The sequence below is a fragment of the Nipponia nippon genome, unplaced genomic scaffold (assembly GCF_047370975.1).
Source record: "Nipponia nippon isolate SJK-2023a ecotype South Korea unplaced genomic scaffold, ASM4737097v1 scaffold_7, whole genome shotgun sequence".
NCBI lineage: Eukaryota > Metazoa > Chordata > Aves > Pelecaniformes > Threskiornithidae > Nipponia > Nipponia nippon.
Window position 1 is genome coordinate 44,157,234 of NW_028262391.1, and position 19,074 is coordinate 44,176,307.

General features: G+C 38.2%; 1 long non-coding RNA gene across 1 annotated transcript in view; it reads left to right on the forward strand.

Moving 5' to 3' along the window:
- The window catches only part of LOC148051048 (uncharacterized), a 125,340-nt gene extending 120,245 nt beyond the window's left edge, over positions 1-5,095 (forward strand). The window contains exon 3 of the long non-coding RNA XR_015700422.1: positions 5,078-5,095. This is a non-coding gene — a long non-coding RNA (uncharacterized LOC148051048). The remainder of the gene's footprint in view (positions 1-5,077) is intronic.
- Positions 5,096-19,074: the final 13,979 nt, after the last annotated feature.

Sequence of the window (19,074 nt, forward strand, 5' to 3'; positions counted from 1 at the left end):
TAAAAAACAGGAGTGCACTTAATTGCTTCAGAGCTAGATCTCAATTCAACAATATGCCTTCAGTAAGAGCAAATATTGCCCTGACGTCCGTGGGGTTGTGCACGTGTGTGGCAGGATCGGGGGAAGGTTAATAGAGGGGGGCAGCAAACGTTGCCCGCTGCTGCTGAACAAGGTGCTCCTTGCCTGCTTAGCTTACTAAGCCACCAGAGTTCAGAAAATGAACTCAGCAAAAGAAAAAAGTTCTCTGTTGACTTAGTGAGCTACTGATGGCAGCAGGGCTAGAGCAAGGGATGGGACAGGGTGCTGGGAGAGCTGAGATGGCACGTTTTGGGGCTGTCGGGCTGTTAAACCAAGACAGCTGCCTGAGGTACCAAACCGCAAGATCTGCCCCAGACAGTTAATTGCCACACGGTGTTCTTAGATTACTTTGTAATCACTTGTGAAGTGTTTTTTTCCTGATTTCTTAGTAAAAGAGATACTTAAAGTCACTATTTTCCCGGTTATGAGTCACTGTTGTTCTCTTGTGGTTTTTCCTATTTGCATTTTACAGTTTTTACTCTGATTACAATTTGAAACCTTGAAGAACTGCTTTAAGCAGTGTCTGTTTTACTCAGGTCGTGGTATTTCAGAGTGCTGCACACACTCGGATATCCGCTGCAGACTAGTAAATGCATGGTTTTCTTTGCCTAAAAACTAGATAGAATCAGTACTCTCTTTCTTTGCCTTCTCCTCCCTCGAAACTCTAGCAGATGATGGTTAAATTATTACAAACCTTTCAGTGTGGTAGCCCTAGGCACAGGATAGAAAATGAAAAGGCCGAGAAAGTATCTGTGAACTGATTATCTTGTTTAAATTTTCAACCAGGAGCTGCAGTGAATTTTTCAAACTATTTTTAATATTGTAGAGTTTTTGTCATATTTTTGTCATCGCAATGTTGTAAGTTGATGCATTTTATTGGCCTGAGACAACAATAAATAATACAATTCAGTTTTAGTTAATGATTTCTGGTTTCAGTGGTAGGGAAGCTTTGCCAATTTTAAATTAGGTCTTGGAGTAAATTTAAAATTAATGAAATTTAAAGCTGTGATTTGTTTAAGGATCCAGAACATTCACTCTTTCATCTATTCATCAAGCTCTTTAATTACCTAGTATGCATGAAACCTGTATTATGTCTTATTATTGAGAGATTAATTTTATGAAAACCTCTGAGTGATACATCATTAGAATGACTCTTGGATAATGTATAGTCTAACCTTTTCTACTAATCCCACCACAGAGGAAGAGAGGGAAGTTGACAACTCTTCTGCAGTGTTTTATTCCTACTGTTCCCCTGCAGTATTATCAGCTGCTAGCAGATAGTTCGTCTCTCCCACTCTTTTAATTTCTAATCCTCACTTGTGTATAGCTGTCCATCATGTTCATCCCGAGCTACACGTATGTGCGAGTGCCATTTGAAAAGGACACTTATTGTTATTCTGTTACAGTAATGTACGGAGGCCCTGCTGCATGAGACATTGCAAACAGGGAGTAAAGGAGCGTGCCTGCCTCTGAGGTTGAAATACTCAAATGGTCGGAGTCCCTTGTCCCATAGGGAAATGAGAGATGGAGAGACTGCTTGGCAGACCTAAGTAGTCTACAGTAGACTGGAGAACTTCAATTTAAATGTTCTGAGCCTCAAGTCCAGTGCCTCAGCCATGGTAGTATCTTTTTCCCTTGTCTAGCTTGGAGCGTGTGCTCTGTCCACACTTGTCCAAAACAGCTGCTCAGGGCAGCAGTGCAGAGCTGGGGAGGGGGTTGCTCCTGCGTTGGGCCATAGCTTGGTGGTCGGTACAGCATCACCTGTGCCCAGGGCAGCAGGCTGGTTGTGCTCATCCTCCAGTGCCTCAGCCCAGCGCTGCTGGCCCCCTGTATTACGTGAGCCACAGCAAGGACTGGATCAGGGGCTGCAGTGGATTTCAAACTACCTGACCTGAAAAGCTGGGGCAGAGCTTTAACCTTGCTCGGTTCCTCAGCCTGGCTGGGCATGCAGCTCAAGGGATGCAGTAGTATGAACAGAGAGGCAAAGAAAGATGGACTGCTGTTGAAAGAAATGATCATCACATTGTGTCCAAAAATTTGTATTCCTCAGGTATGTTTTACCTTCTCACACTGTGAGCTCTCTGCTGCCAAAAAGAAATTATTTTTTCCATTTTTTTTCACAGTGCTTCCATGCCAGGCTAAATCTCTGTTCTTTTGAAAGCTAATATATCCACTTTCCATATTAATATTTGTGAGAGTAATATTAGAAATGTTTTATTTCATTATCTCACAGCTGAGGACCATAGTCACACTGTGTTACAAAGCAGCTAACTACAGTGTTAGTGACTTACAGTGTGCCATGCCTGCAGTGCAGTTTGTCAGAGTTTCTGAGAATTTCTGAAAAGAAAATAGTTTACAGAGCACTTTGTTGAATCTGGTTTGAGAAATGTTGCATATCCAGCATCTTTGCAATGCTATACATCTCCTAATCAAAACCTTTCACCTCTAAGGGCATTTGCATTTCATGGAAAACTTGATAAATTCAGTTTATTTGACATATGTGCTTTTCCTCTGTCCTTGCTTGTTAAATCAAAAATATTTAGGATACTGCAGGGTAACAGAATATTTGTATGCAGTGAGCCCTCCTGCTACTCCTCTGCTGGGTTTGCAGTCATCAATACGTCATAGTAATCAGTTGTGGGGTTGTGAAGCTATAATTAAAACTTCAGATGAGGAACAATGGATAAAAAGGACACCTCTTTCCCCTACTCAGCCTTCATTAGTGTAAATGTCATTAATGATAAAGAATAAAGGAGAAGAAATGCCAAATTCATAAGCATATGTGCAACCTTTTAACTATAATGTTTTCCAAAACTTAGTCTCTGCTTAGGGGGAACTTGTAAAAATAGCTTGCTTTTGGGTTTTATAGAAAGCTCTCTGTGGTCAGTATGACATTGCATGGAGCGTGCTTTCTATTTCAGACAAAATCTATACTTTTAGAAAGAAAAAAGCACAGGTGGCAATGAATTCGGTTACAGTGATGGGATTAACTAACACTGCAGAGGTCTGGAGTCTGCTTGTATGGAAGAACTTGGAGTGTTTTAGCATTTTGATAAAAATCTATCTGGCCACTTTAACAGGATACACGTTAAAAGCAGCTCAGAGGTATTTAACTGCCATTCAGGAAGTCCTGCTGATAGCTTCATGAGTCCAACAGCTAACTCTCTAATGCATTAGGTCAGAAGTGTTTCTCATGGAGTTTAGAAGCTCCACTCTGTGTCTTTCCTCTGGTGCAAGGAATTAGTGATCCTATTGTTGCTTTGATGCCTGGCGATTATGGATTGAGTCACTTGTTCTGTGTGTTGACACACTGACATACGTGATTAGACTCCGTCTCTGGTTATCACAGAAATTCTTATAATAAAGTACATCGCGTCACTGTGTTTTCCTGATGAAGGTATATTTTAGTGATGGAAATGGAGTTACATTCCCTGTGTTTCTCATCTGATTACTGTCGCTATAGTTCTGTAATCTAGAGGATCCAATAGAGAGTGGGAGGCTTCTGTGGCAAGTTCAGCAGTCTCTACCCTCCTGCAGTTTGCCATTCTAATGGACTGGGCAAGTGCAGGGTGCAGAAGAGGGAAGTGATTCCCCTTTGGTCACACAGCAGGTTAGTTCAGCTTTGAATTAAACCCGCGTTTCAAGTCCCCATCTATTACCTTGCTCACTAGAGGCCACTGGCTTCACTGGTATTTATAAATTGAGTTTCTGTGTCAGAATGGTCTGTTCTTTACCATTAATGAAGGTACTCTTTAGGTATCAGAAAACAAGCACTTCTAGTAAATAGTTAATGAATATTAATATATATGTTTCCTGTACACACACATAAATATATATTGATATCTCATGGCCTTTTAAATAACATATACTTTAATTTCCACTCAGAAAGACATCTTTTAGCAGCAATAGGAAAAGCACATTTTTTTCCCAATGATTACAGACGATGGGTGAGCCTGGAGTGATTATATTTTATTGAATCTTCTCATATCTGTCAGCATTGGAGATGCCTAATGTAATCATTCAGAACTAGCTTCTGCAGAACCTATTTGTATTGTGCATGTTTGAAAAATACCAGAACCAGAATTAACTTTTAATAAAGCTATACTTTGTGCTAGCTATAACATGTGAGTTTAGAAGATGTGTCCAACCACCTAGACACCGTGGGAAGGGGCAGGGTTTATGAATACAAGGTTCTGTATTCTAGCACATTCCATTTTATTAAACAAAACTGTACTTTCTGGGTACCCAGAAATGCCTCCCAGGAGATGCTCCAGAGCAAATCTGTAATTCAAAGTGACTGTTCTATATCGTTCTCTCTCAGCACTTTTTCTCCTTATAAATTGTTAGCAACCAATATATACTTTTTATTTTTCTCTGAATCATGTCAACTAACAAATCTTAATCTGTATCTGCAAATTAAAGGCAGAAGAAATCAATTACAAGTGCTTGGTTTACCTAAATTGAATTGCACTGGCTCTTTTGATTGAACTTAAGTCATGTGGTTGGTGTTTGGTAGCTTGGTGACTATAAAACTTCCAATTTGATTTCCATCATTAATATCTGGTCTTTCTGAATTATGAACTCATTTTTTGCAAGTGCTCCAATATTTACTCAAAACTTGCAGTTTCTGCAGACATTTAGTTGGCAGATTTGTTTCTTGGAGCATTCATGAGATGTAAATGTAAGAGAGGTGAGCACAGACTACCTAAATGCAATTGTAGCTTCAAAGAAATATTACCAGACTCTCTTCCCCCTTTTGCTTCCATAGTTTGCCATTTTAGGCTAAGAGCACTGAAAGGCAGGAACCTAAGCTAAAGTATACTGCTGTCTTCTCATCACATATTACGTATCTGAAGTCATCACCTCGTGTTACTGTCCTGAGTAGAGATAATTGACTGATGTTACAATATATCGGCTCAGCTGTGTCTGTACTTGCTTGCAATGTTTTTGTAGTTCACAGGTTACAAAACTCAAACTCTGTTTGTTGACTTACTTGCAGAGAACCATTCCTGTGTTTGGCTTCCTTAATGAACTGAAGATTCGTGACACATGCTGGACACCAGCAGAGTGGGCTATTTTGAAGTCCTCCTCCTTCAGACGGACTGCTCTGCCTCCATGCATGCATTTCTCCATGCTGAGAGGGTATAGTGCTATTTGTTTAAGTTCATATTCACTGTGGTGTATAAAAGCTAATTGAGACAGATTTAGAAGTTACCTTTATGCAGATGAACAAAATTAGAGGAGAAAGACTTGCATTATAGGGAAGAGCTTGCCTCATTCTGTAAGACAGGTTTTTTTCAGTGCCTGAAATACATTTAAGTCTGAGGGAAGATGGTATGATACAATTTAGCATTAAAGGATTTGCAGACATAGTTCAGCAAAAATACTGTAAAGGTACAATTGTCAAGATAGATTGTACAGTCCTAAATATCCAAAATGCAACATTGTATTTTTGTTGTAATAAACTGATTTGTAACCAGTTCTTATTTAAATCAGCCTACCAGTCATAATTAGTCTGCACTTTAAATGTCTTGCTCAACGCTGTAGAGCAGAAACAGTCCTGATATTAAAATATTAATAAAAGTTACATAGGAAAATAGATGATACTGTACACAATACTAATCTTTCCACCCTAGGAGTGATTCTCTGAAACAGAGAGGTCTATTATACCAGCTGGGATATACAGTTTGGCCTTGTACCGGAGGAGCAGAGCACTGAAGCTCATCTCTCTCTGTGGACACATCTGTGATGTTCCTTTTGCACGTACAGTTGTTCTCCTGCAAAAGAAGGCTGGGCCACCTTCCTGCAGCATACAAAGAGCACTTATTTGAACTCGAAATTGTTATGCACTGAGTGTAAAAATACACGTGGGCTTTTTGGTTGCCTTGCTTTGTAATCCTTATTGGGTACATTTGTTATTTTAGTGGCACAGCATCTAATTTGACTCTGTTATCTCTATACTTAGAACTCTGATATTTGTGGAAGATTCAAGGGATACTGCAGATTTCTTTTACTGCTGCTGCAGGAAGGAAGTTTAATGATGAGCAATATTATGTATGGCTCGCTAGATAGTAGTAAACATTCTTCTTCATTGCTGTGCTTTGGGATTATCAAAGGGTGTTGTGTTGCTAGTTAGAATTTTTCTGGATTAATGAAACAGATCGCAGATCACTGCATAGCAACGTGCCTGAAGTCTGTGAAATGTTTTCTGAATAAGGATTGGATCAGGCCCATTGAGAATATAAAGTGCTGGAAGGAACATGGTGTTATTTTACAGACCCCGCATTTGGTTGTTTTCTTGTAGCAGCCTTATAGCCTGACTAATTAGAAACTTGAGGTTTCTTTAGTTTGCTCTGTTTCTTTCTTTCTAACAATACACTGTTAACATCCAAATCCTCGTCTTTACTTGGGCAGTTCTGACTGTCATTGACTTCAGGGGCAACTTTGTTTGAATATGGACTGGTTCAGATGGAATTAGGAAAACTTAACAAAGTTTCAGAGCTTCCTGTAGAGAATTACGGTCTGTACACATCCATGCTGAGATTATACATCAGTCTTTGCAGACTTCAACAACAGGATTTAAGATGGAGACTGTCTAGTGTTGAGCCTAGGACTACTACCTGTCTATGGAATTTAACTGTGAGAAGCCAAGGGAACGTTTTAGAGAAGTTTCAAATGTCTATCAAAAACCCCAGGAGATTCTGTAACTTAATAGGTAATTTTATTTTTGCTCTCAAATTCCATAAAATGTGAGAAAAATGTGCATCTGAAGGGCAAGTATGAGCAGCTAGAGAACTAGTCAGATCCCTACCACAGGTTCTGATTTTAGATACAAAAATACCTGCCTTTTCTGGAAGTCTCTGTACTTGTCTCTTTTCAATCAAGGGAATAGAAACATGTGACTTCGCTGGGGCCAGAAGCCTGCTTTTTAGCTCTTGGAATATATAACTTTGCTGCCTATGGTAAGTATTATGAATGTGTCCATAAGCTTATTTTAATGCCTGCCAGATGATCCTTGCATAAATTTCTGTTCAGTCATATTTCTTTGGCTGGAAGCTTTACTTATCCTCTGTTTTTGGAGCACAATAGTTCTGAAATCAGGTCTCTGAGATGAGCTCACACAAAAATTGTTATAAATGCATTGATTTTCCCTTTTTTCTCATAGATTGTTAATATCTGCTTCTGTTTCAACTCAGAATGTCTTGAATGATGACTTTTCCCAATAACTTAGAAAACCTAAGTCCTCGTGCATATAACCCTTTAGATTTTGCATTTCTCAAATAGGAGAGTCGTTGCTTCTTATACTTGGTCCTGAGAAGGTCCAAGTCTCTTAACAGGGTTCTTTTGTTTATAATGCATGAGTAATGAATGATGAATGTTTTTTTTATGTTAAGGTGCCTTGGAATCCTTATGTGAGGGAAAGGTGCTAAAGAATCTAAGTACCATTTATGTTCCACTATTAAAATGATGACTGAATTTAAGTGCCTTATTCATGAAGATTTTGGACTGAGTCAGATTGTGAAAGATTCTCCTGCAATCCTAACACAAATGCGAAGTTTACCTTGTCTACCCTTGATTGTCTGTGCTACCTAGTGAAGCTGCTTTTGCAGTTGTATGGCTTGAAGTGTGTGATTCATGACAATATTGCAATTGATGAGATGCTGAAACTGTGAATAGGTCACATAATTATATTCTGACTCACAGTATGTAAATCCAGATGGTTATTCAAGAGCCTCACATTTTTACATTAGGGTAAAGGTGAAACAACTTCATTAAAATTATTCTGCCAGTTGCATCTTCTATTACCTTTTTCTTTTTCTTTTTTTCTGGCTGAAGCTTCTGGGCTACATAACCAGATCCGCTGTATTATCTTCCTTCAGGGATGAAAGATACTGGTATATTAACAGAAGCCCAGGTTCTCCAAACATCTTAGGTTTGCCAATAAAGGTTAGCTGTATTTTATGTGCTGTTATAGCAAGAAACGTGAACTGCTGTAGGGAATGTGTTTGTCTCCATGGTCCTACCTAGCATATTATCTTTAAATCATATAAGAAGTTCATTCTAATTTCAATAAAGGCAGAATTCAAAATTGAAAAACTGTCTCTAAGATAAAAATAGGTCACATTTGAATAATTGGGCTGCTTGCCTTGTAACTAATGCTGAATTGTGATTGTACTACCATAGTAGTCTTGTGGCATGAAAATTCTTTGAGGTAATAACCAATGGAATACTCTTTATTACATTTTAAAAGTACGCTTGTTTTGGTAATTTAATTTCTTATTTTAAACAACCTTTTCGATTTATTTCTGAGTGTAGCAGAAAGAAACACTGAAATTTATATCTGTGATATTTCAAGACATAGTTAACAAGGAGTATATCAGCCTAGAACATTTTCAGAGCTTTGCAGTTAGAACTGCTGTTAACAGCAGAATTGGTGCCTGACGTTGCACTCAAAGACAAAAATGTGTAGGTGATATACTATATGGGATTTAGTATTCTATTTGATTTCATTGGTAATTTACTACTTATGTTTTTTGTGTGTGTGTAATGAATTTTCTGACAGCATTTGATATAATGTATGAAAATTCATGGCTATATTATCAGTTGGATCTGGGCAGTTGGTGTAGCTGCATTTTGTACCAGCTGAGGATCTGCCTTTCAATCTGGAACAAATTTTATACCTGGTCCTCTTTTTTTATTAGATTTGGACTCAAAATAGTAAAACTGGAATAGCGTTTCCCTCCATTTTCTACTTCTGTCTTTCTTAGTTTCTAAACTTGCTGGAGGAGGGGCCATCCTTTTTCTTTCCAGAATGAACCTGTCAAGTAATTTATAAACAAACAAATAAATAACAGTAATGGAGTACAAGAAAAGGAATACTATCCACTATTTATGTACATAATTAAATAGAATCCCTGGTCATTTGAAAGTACAAAGACCAAACTTCACTATGGGTGTATTATGTATATAAATGCTGAAGCATTTAATGATGGTCTTACATGAGAATGCTGCCTCTATTTTCACTCAAGCAATTACATTTTGTTTCATTAGGTAGCTCTCAGTTTGCAGCTGTAGCTGCACACCCAATTTCCTAGTCAGGTTTGTCAGAAACACAGCAATTAATGGTCAGGGTTTTGTTTTGGGTTTTTTATGTCATTATCACGCAGTACATCGAAAAACAGATTTGATACAAATAGTGCCATGCAAGCAAATAGGATGGCTTAAGCCCAGTGACATATGGAGCAAAACCCCTGCCTTCAGGGCACAGGGTGTGAGGGTGTGGTCCAGCAGGAGGGGATGGAAATAACAGCGTGACTTCTCAGTTGGGCATATGGGAGGCTTTGCTGGCTTGGAAATGTGTGTTTATTTCATGGGATGGAAAAGCTTAAGCATTAAACATGTTTGCTCAATTAAGTTATTGAACCACTGGTTGAATTACTCCTACAGTATGTTGTTTAATCCCCTGGTGATAGTTGAAGCTGCTAATGCAAACACCAAGAGAATATTTTTGTTTAATTTTTGGCATTGACATCAACAATGTTACTTTATTTTTATATAGTTCTCATTTTCTCTTTCGTTTTATGTTGTGCCATTTTGCCCAAAATAATAATACTGTCATTTCATACACAGAAGAAACTGGGACAAATTAATTGAGTTGTCTTAATCAAACAAGGAGATGCTTAGAGTTAGAACATAAGGAGCTGAACTCAGAGCTCTTAATTTGGTCTGCCAAATTATGGCACCCTCCAAAGTGATAGGTTAGTAGGTTTTATGAACTGTTCTTTTTGTTTCACCTTACTGTTCTCTGTGAAATTTAGAAATTCAACTCTCTACAGGATAATGCAGTGTGAAGCACATAGAAAATCACTCTGTTTTTAGGTGCCACTCAGTTTACCTGCTTACCATGGTGCTACTGCCAGCTAGGTCTCAAGGCATTAAATTCTTGACAAAGCATGGCTCTGCTTCTGAAGGGAGACGGTGTCCAAAAGTGTGCCATGGCTTTGAGAGCCAGGGACTGTGTTGATGGAGGGGAGCCCTGCAGTGTGGTGTGAGGCTTAGCACAGTAGCCTGGAGAATGCCCAGCAAAGACCTCAACGAGGGCCATGAAAATTAGTTAGCATAGGTACTATGCCAGATCATTTGAGAGAAATGCCAGCTGGCTGAGCTGTTCATCTCTCTCTTTTCTAGGAGGGATCCCTCTTTCTAGAAATTTGCCCGTTGCATATCTAGTATCTCTTCTCAGTTTACTTTAAGTGCTTAGAAAATAAAGGAACTCACCATACTACATAGTAGATTAGGATTTTGAATCCCGTAGCTAAATATATGTGTATTTATATATATATATATATATATATAAATACACACATATATAAAGACTCTGTAGACAAGTTCAATGATGATTTTGACTTTCTAAATTCATTGCATTCTGGTTAGAACTATTACTTCTAAGAAAAAAGAAAATACTTTTTCTACCAGGAAAATATGTGTAATCAATATTTGTATTGTACAGCAGTCATCAAAATCCATTGGTTCTGTCAGAAATACACCTCATAATTTCATGAGATAGGTCAGGAAAATGAAATTCGGCAATGAGTTGCCCAAAGGAAACCACAAGCTAGCACAAGGTTTTATGACTGTGAATCTCCTCAGTTTTGCAGCAAAGGCCTAACAAAGTACATATTTCACTCTCCTTTTTTGAATGTTTTTCATTTGTCCAAGCCAGCTATTCTAGCAATTGGCAGGGACAGTTGGTCCCGTTATGAGTATTGGCTTGTAGCACATGTTGTAATCCAAATGTCTCAGCTCATTCATAGCAGACATTATCAGATCAGATATAACAGAGGCTACAGTTGCCTTGTAATGTCATAGTTTTGTGATGACCTTTGGTTTGCAAAGCACGCATAGGAAGTCCAACATTTTCCTGTTGTGTTGGACATACATGTGGGTCACAAATAGAGCAGATACACAGCAGGTCCTGTGTGCCCAGGAAGGTTTGAACATATGCTGTGTTACATCAAGTCCTGTGTGTGATGAGTAGACAGGGTTTACTGCACAAGCACCAACTGACGTTTATCACCATCGAGTGGATCTATGTGTGTGCACTAAATGTTTCTGGTGTTTCTAGATGTTCTAGTTATTTGCCTGACTGAGCTGTGGGACATCAAGACATTAGGGACGAGTGTCCCAATTCTTTTTCCATCCAGTCAGGATTCCTGGGTGAAAAGGAGGAGCATGTCTACATGTCTATGGCTGTTGCAGAGTTGTTTCTAGAGATAATCTATTCTAAAGTCAGAAGAAAGCAATGACTGCAGCTAAACAATGCAGAGGAATAGAGGGGGACAGAGAATGATTGGAGGAAGCAAAGCAAGCATGGAATTCTAATGCTAGATTTTATCAATTTGTAAAGTTTAATTACTTATACTTGTGCTACCTCTGAAGAGAAATGGAATCCAGGTTAATCTTTGCAAGATATGCAATAAAAATTATTTATTAAAATAAAGCCCGTTACTGTGATTATCAGATACGTTTTTAATTAAGTCCAAAGTTGCTTCAGTAGTAATTTTACTTATATTATCTCAAAATGTTTGGACTTGTTCATCTTTCTGAGCTTTACTTCTCTTCTATAAAGATCATGCACTTGGCTTAATTAGAAATAGTAGTTATAATGTCAGAGCAAATTAATTTCAGTCAACTGAACGGTCCCTTTGAGGATCACAGTCTCCACCTGTTGCTCTCATCTGTAGCTTGGAAATACCCATGCTCTGATGATGAGCGAGCTCTCATTAACTACATGATGAGAGTTGCTCCGCTGGCTCAATTAGTGATGAACACTAATGTTAGTAATAGAGACTTGTAACATCACTGAAGGAGGCAGGACACAAGTTTCATTTCCTCCATGTTTCTCTGTATCTCCAAAGTTTCTTGACTTTAAAAGAGGTAATTTAAGGCTCCTGAACCAGGTTTGTATGCAAGACTTTTACAAGATAGTTTATGACTGTTTTCTCTCAGGAATGCCTCTATGTAATATATCCAGTTTACAAGTTAAAAAAAGACATACATTTAGCTACCCTTCCAACACAGCCAGGCCTAGATTCTCAGCTTGTGTAAGCAAATCAGTTGATCTGCGTATTCATTTTTACGTCAGAGTCTCTTTTAGGTCCCAAGCACAAAAAACCATTTTCTTTTCAGACATTTCACTCAATGTTAGCTTTAAATGTCTCCCTTTAATTAATTTTTTAAATTGAATGCCTTTCTTTTGAATGTTACTACGCTGGTTTTATATCTAAAATGGCAGAGCAGTCTTACATTCTAAAGGGAATTTATTTGCATAAAAATAAACACAGTAACTTTTTCTAGGTGTTAAAACATAAAATAAAAAGATAAGTTAATTGTAAATCATTGCTTAAAAATGCATTTTGGTACAAAATTCTGGGCTACTCAACGTTCTTAGTAGGTTGTAATGAGCTGAATTCATTGGTTAAATTAAAATGCTTTTTCTCATATTCAGTAAATGCAGTGTGTATGCAACTGAACAAAAATAAAATTGAAATTTACATTTTCATCAAATGAATAACCACATGCTGAGGATTGCTCAACTGCAATTTATGATTATGCAAATGAAGTAGGTTTTGCAACTAGGATATGTACAATAAATGGGAGTTCCATTATTATGTATCAAAAAGCCATTAACCTTGAAAATTATATACAATTGACATGAACATTTCTAAAATGTGTCTAAAAGCTGTTAATGTTCTCTCTTTCCCTCCCATATGTATAGGTACTGTATATTAGATTTAGCAAAATAATTCAGAATGAATAATTTATTAAATGAGCTCTGCCACTTTTTTGTTTATGAACTATCTGTAACAACTTGCTGGGTTCTTTATTCATTATTTAAAATCAGTGAATACTGCTGAATAATTCCTCATCTACTGACAAGAACATGAGTTACAAAAGCCGTTCACAGCTAGCGTTTGCTATTTTGAAAACCTGGAGAGAGAGCGGAGACGGGGCAGTGAGTCACGTGGCAGAAGTTTCTGTGTTGTGAATACTCACCTCGGTGCTGTCTGTGTGAATTTTTGGTATTTGATGGTTCTAGATCGAATTCTGTTTTTTCTGTTTTTTCTCAGCCCCAGTGACAGAACTACCGGTACTGGGAGGGAGAACAAAATGGGGCCATCTCTGAACACACTATCAATGACATCTTTTGCTTGGGACTGGCAAGGGAAAGCAAACAGCCTATAAGCTTAAAGTGATAAGCTTTCAGATAATTTTCTGCGTATTTCATGAAAGATGGTCCCTTCCTTAGTACCACTGTGGATTTTGGCTTTTGGAAGGAAACCACCTCACACTAACCTTGGGACAGTCAGAGTGAAAATATAACTGAACTGTTCCAAAGTGTAGCTTCAGTCCCAATGCATGTTTAGCAATTGTCAGTCTGCTGCAGTACTGAGGTCCCTGTCTGTACACACCAGAGGCTGCATTCTTCATATCGTTATGCTGAGGTTGCAGTGAATCTCTCTGAGGCACAGAGTTCCCTGCCATGTATTGCCAGTTAATGCCAAAACTCTGAAAAGAATGAAACAAATACACAAAGCACAAAGCAGTAAAAAAAAAAAAGTATTTATATAAACTAGTTCTCAAGAGGTACCTCAAAGCTGATCTGTTCTTTCAATGATTTTTTAATAGCTTTGTGGAAGTGTTTCAGTTATATCTCTGTGTTGGTTTATAGCTACAGAAGGGTTTGATATCCTGAGTTATTTTTATCATAGGAAGTGATGTTATGATAAACAGTGTGTAGATCTGTCCGTAGGAGATGGCCTTATGTCAGTTATCTATAATATTTAACTTGCAATAATTTCTGATATTCCTTTTCCTCACATCCTCATAGCTATTGGAGGAGAATGCTTAAAATCTTTTATTGCAAATAAATCAAAATAGTACTAAACGTGGTCCTCATCACCCCTAAATCAATGACCCTCTTTGGCTGTCCTCTTCTTCCCTTGTCTCTGTAAGAAAGTGAATGTCTTTCCTTGCCCAATACTCACTTTTAGGCTGGGGTTTACATCAAAACCGCTACCAAAAAAGTGTTAGTGTAGAGCATTGCAGTGAAAGAAAATATAGATGAAAGTAAATGGAAGTGTCATAGATGGGAAAAAGGGCATGAGGAGCTGGGAATCCATGTATGTTCAGTTGAATGTAAGGGTAGATACTGACGTTTTGAGAATTCTAAAGTAGAAAATTAAAAGTACAAGTGATTCCATTGGCAAAGCAGACAAGTTACACTATAGACTTGGAAAAAATCTGTGGGAGAAAGGGACAAATGGGTATTTAGTTGTAGCTTTTCAAGATTGGGTTTGACCATGGGAAATAGTCCTGTGACCTCTACTGAGGGAGTCTATAGCAGCTCAAGCTCCTAAGAACTGCTTCTGACGTGTACCCTTAAATACTCCTCTATGTTCAAGTAGAAAAGGAGGATCTTGTGTTACTTTTGAACTTGAAAATGATGGCCAGAGTACATATGTATTAGTGGCAGGTGGAGGAATATGCTTAAAATGGAGGTGTCCAAACTTTTCCCTAAACTGGTGGGATATGTCTTTGAACAGCACTGTACAATTTTACCTGTTGTGCTATAAATGGGAGATGCAGATGTATCCTATAGGGTTAGCAAAACTTCTGCTTTTTTACTGTTAAGTTGGTTAAATGTTTTTATCCTGTAAGAAGAATTAAATTACAGAACTTTAAATCCAATTTAAAGTTTTGGTTTTTTTCCTAACATGGATAACATATATTTAGCAGAGGGCATGCATTTATTTGTAATATTGCTCTGGCTTCTTAAGCAGTATCAGCCATTCAGTAACTCTTCTTGGGGTGAGCACTTAGGTAGCGTTAGCCTTTCTAGACAGCTTGACCCATGAAAAATGTGTTCTCCTGACATTGCTGCTTCCACCACAAGGATGCAGCTGAGAGCTAATAGTGTGATGCTGTTTACTTGGAAATACAAAAGAAAAGGGGTATTTACTCACACTGGTTGTTTCTTACATTACAAACTACTGAAACATTTTTGAAAAAAACGTTATTTTTTGTACTTTTTAACTCCTGCAAAAATCTGTCACAGAAAAGATTATGACCGAACATCTCATGTGCTGCTCTTGCTAAGTTTGCCAGAGAAGAACAGAAAGCTAGATCAGTGCCTTATTTTTCATGACTTTCTGTAAACACTCTCTAAATTAATCTCAGTAAATACCAGAAATGCTAATATCTCGTCTTTGTATATGCCCACAGAACAGATTTAGGGCACTTATTTGAAGGATATATATAAAGCGAGCATTTGCCATAAGTTAAAAGCATCCTTTCTGACATCTCTAGAGCACATTTCTGAAAGTACTGAGCAGTGATTGAACTTTTAATTCCATAAATATCTCTGGATATGTTAACAGGAAACAGTGCAGAAAACCACAGCTTCCAGCTTACCCCTGTGTGTCCCAGTGTTGTCCCAGAGTCTGTAATAGAACAGGGGAGGGCCCAGCAGACAGTGACACACTCTCAAACCTACCTTAACATCTCCCAAAGTCTTGTCAAACTAGGATATTTCTAATATGATCTCCCTGCTGTGATTGACATTCATCCTCTCTTTCTTGAGTGTAACAGTTGGTAGTGATTTAGGTACCAATTCCTTAATTTAAAGTATCATAAGTTGTTGAGGCTGATACCCCATTGGGGGTAAACTCTTGTTTTCCTTTGCTGGCAAGTACCACTGCAAGGGTTTATTCTGGGGTCCTATCTACTGTAAATGTTATGTTAGGAATAAGACAATTTTTTTTTACATGAAAACTTAGATGCTGAAGCAGAAAATGGCTGCTGTAAAGTAGCCTTGTTTGATCCTTTCCTTAAAAAACAAGGAGCCCCACTAATAAAAAAAAAAATCTCCATGAGGTACAGGACTGTTAAGCGTTTTTATTATCTGTAACTCTGTAGCCACTAGATGGTGGGAAAGTTGCAATATGAGAGCACTCGGGGACTTGATCTGCCCTCCCAGGGTTAGTCCATGAGCAGGTATGACTGAACACAGCACTCCTTAAATTGTTGTGAAATTTTACCATGAGGTGGCATCTGGATTGTGGCATTGCTTGTACATCTCTATTCAAATCAACTTTGTACTGGAGAACCTTGTCCGCATTACCAGGGCAGCTGTGATGAAAAGAATTCCCTTTACTTGCAAATTTCACCTAAGAAACTGAAAAAAGTTATCAAGAGGCTAGTTCATACTAAATTCAAAACTACCATAGCCACATTGCTGGCTGTGCCTATTTTAAAGCTAACTCTTGTATGCTGTCATGCCTGCATACCCACTGTTTCATTAAATAATTGACAAAACACCTAGCACACTTAAATACGCTGTGGATTGAGTCATTTTTCTTTCAGTAGCTTCTGGGGTGTATTGTGTGAAGAGGAGGTGTGCATCATTCTCAAAAAATATCGCATGCATAGGGGGCAAATCTTTCTTCCACAGTGCAGTGGAATTTGCTAAGGTATTTTTTGTGTAGACATTTGGGCAAGAAATAGTTTGATTTGAAAATATCTTTAACAGGTTTATTACTCTCTGTTTTGTTCTGAAGCACAGCTTCATAAATACTTCTGTCTCTGGGATCCCTTGCCAGGATCTCTGCTGTAATGTCATATTCATCATCTCACCAGCCAGTTCACCTCCCCTTTTGATCTTGGAATTAAATTGTAGTCCCGACTTCCAATGCAAATGGCTGCAATACCAGCCCTTAATGGTTAAGGTAACTTCAGTGCAGACTTTAGGAACATCAAATGATGACAATGCCTTTGATTTATATGCCACCTTTCATTCCTAGTGATCTCAAAGCACCTATAATTTCTGGCAAGCCTGTGCTAAGTTAAATGGGTTATTTCAGAGTCTATTCAGCAATAACTGTTAAGTGCTCAGAAGGAAGACTGACTGATGGGTGAGATGGCCCAGAACTTTAATTATCTTAATGAATAATTTTTTGGACTTAACAGGAAGGCTACCACTAACACAAGTGGAGCTATGAACTTTAATTCCACCACTCATTATATTAAACACTGAGCTTGGTGGGAATTTGAAGAACTCGTGTTCTGTGTGTGTGTATTTTTATAGGAGCCTACTTAGGCATTACTGGTACATAACCACTTCTGCACTGGAACTTAACACGTTGCACAGAGTGGTTTGGGACACTAAGCGAAAAACAACACCCTACCCATATGAAGTGGTTAAAAAAATTCAATATGCAATTACTCGAGTTTACCAGGATGCTAGAGACAAATATTTAAAGGATTAAGAAAGGTTCTGGGAGAGCTATTAGTAAGCAGATATTCAAGAATCTGGTTTTACACCTGGTCTGACATTTTGCCTATGACAGAAAACAGAAGTGGAGATTGAAATAACTTTGGTAAACAGCCGAACAGGGGTAACAGGAAGTAGGAAAATAGCATGAAAGGCAAACAGATTGCTGTTGAGGAGATGGTTTTAAGATTATTCCAGTGTGAAAGTTCTTTTTAAATTAGCAGTTGTGATCGCACATATATTGTCTCATGTCATCTACGCCCCCTTGTACTCTTCTTACACCTCTTTGTTATTGTACTTTTAAACCTTAATCATTTTTCCACAGAAACAAAAATTGTTATTAGCATCTGTTGTGTCCGCATAATTACTGTGCCTGTTAAAAGGCTTATTTCTATTATTTCCAGATCTCTTCCACAAATCCTTACATTGCTAATTAGTGTATCTTACAAATACTGGTGCAGTGAAAAGGATCATAAATTTTCAGCATAAATCAAGAATTGCCTTCTGATGACTAATACTATAGTGGGTACCATAAAAGTAATAGTATTATAAAAAAGCAATAATTCCAAGCTGTGTTTTACTGTATATGTTGCCAAGGAGATCAGCTTTGTGAGTGACTTTAGAACCTGGACTTCTCGTACCAACTACAGCAGAAATGTCAAGAATGTGATAATTTTTTTCAGTTAGGAAAAAATTTAATGTGTGCAAATTCACCTTGTTATACCTGTATTCTTGTCACTGGAGATTGAGGAGAGGGTTAAAGAAGGCTGCTCAATTTTCAGCTGTAGGTGAGTGCTTGTGCTAGTCACTCTTTCTAAGCAACAGGGAGAATCAAGTTGTGGAAGATGATGTAGGGGGTGAAGTCATTGAGTGTTCAAACATGGCTTTCTTGCTTTGCACTTTGTAGTCTTTTGCATGTGCACATGATGAGTAGCAAGTGACACACATCCCCAGAATAGTGCTTTACACAAGCATGTGTTTGTATCAGTTTTTTCAGAAGGCGTCAAACAAGTGGAGAAATTGCCGGAATGCTTTGCGAAATCTCCAAACACCACAGAGCTGCTGTAGTGATTCCCATGGACTACTCCCCGGTTTCTGACTAAGTAGGCAGGGCTGAGTAAAAGAGGGTGTAGGGGTGACGCTGCTGTACCAAAGTGAGTTCAAGCAACCTGTATCCCTTGGAGAATTAAATGTGTGGGCCTAAAGATGTCTGTCTGCACAGCTTCTCCGCTCTTTTGTCTTTCACAGATAAACAAATGTTCTCAAAACCTATCCAAGTGATGCTCTTCCATTCTCAGGCCTTAATTCTGAGTATTGATGTATATTCTGGATAGATATTTGCTGTTGTTTCAACTTCTGATATCAGAAAGAAGCTTAACTGCTTCTTACATTTATTCCCAAGGAATAATGGCTTAATAGTTTTGGAGCCCCTTTTAACCAGGTTTAACCAGTCTCATAACGTTTTCCCTCATAAACCTGGTGTGAGTTGTATCAGAGGAGCTTAAGGAATGGTTTAGAGTTTTTCCATTCTCTCTCACCTCTATCAGCTCTCATCCCTGCTATGGCATTGCCCTTGTCTCAAAGAGGTGGTTATAAAGCCATGGGTTTCACTAGTACAGGATAAACTTTTGCAAACTGTAGTCGAAGGAGATTGAAAAGAGAGA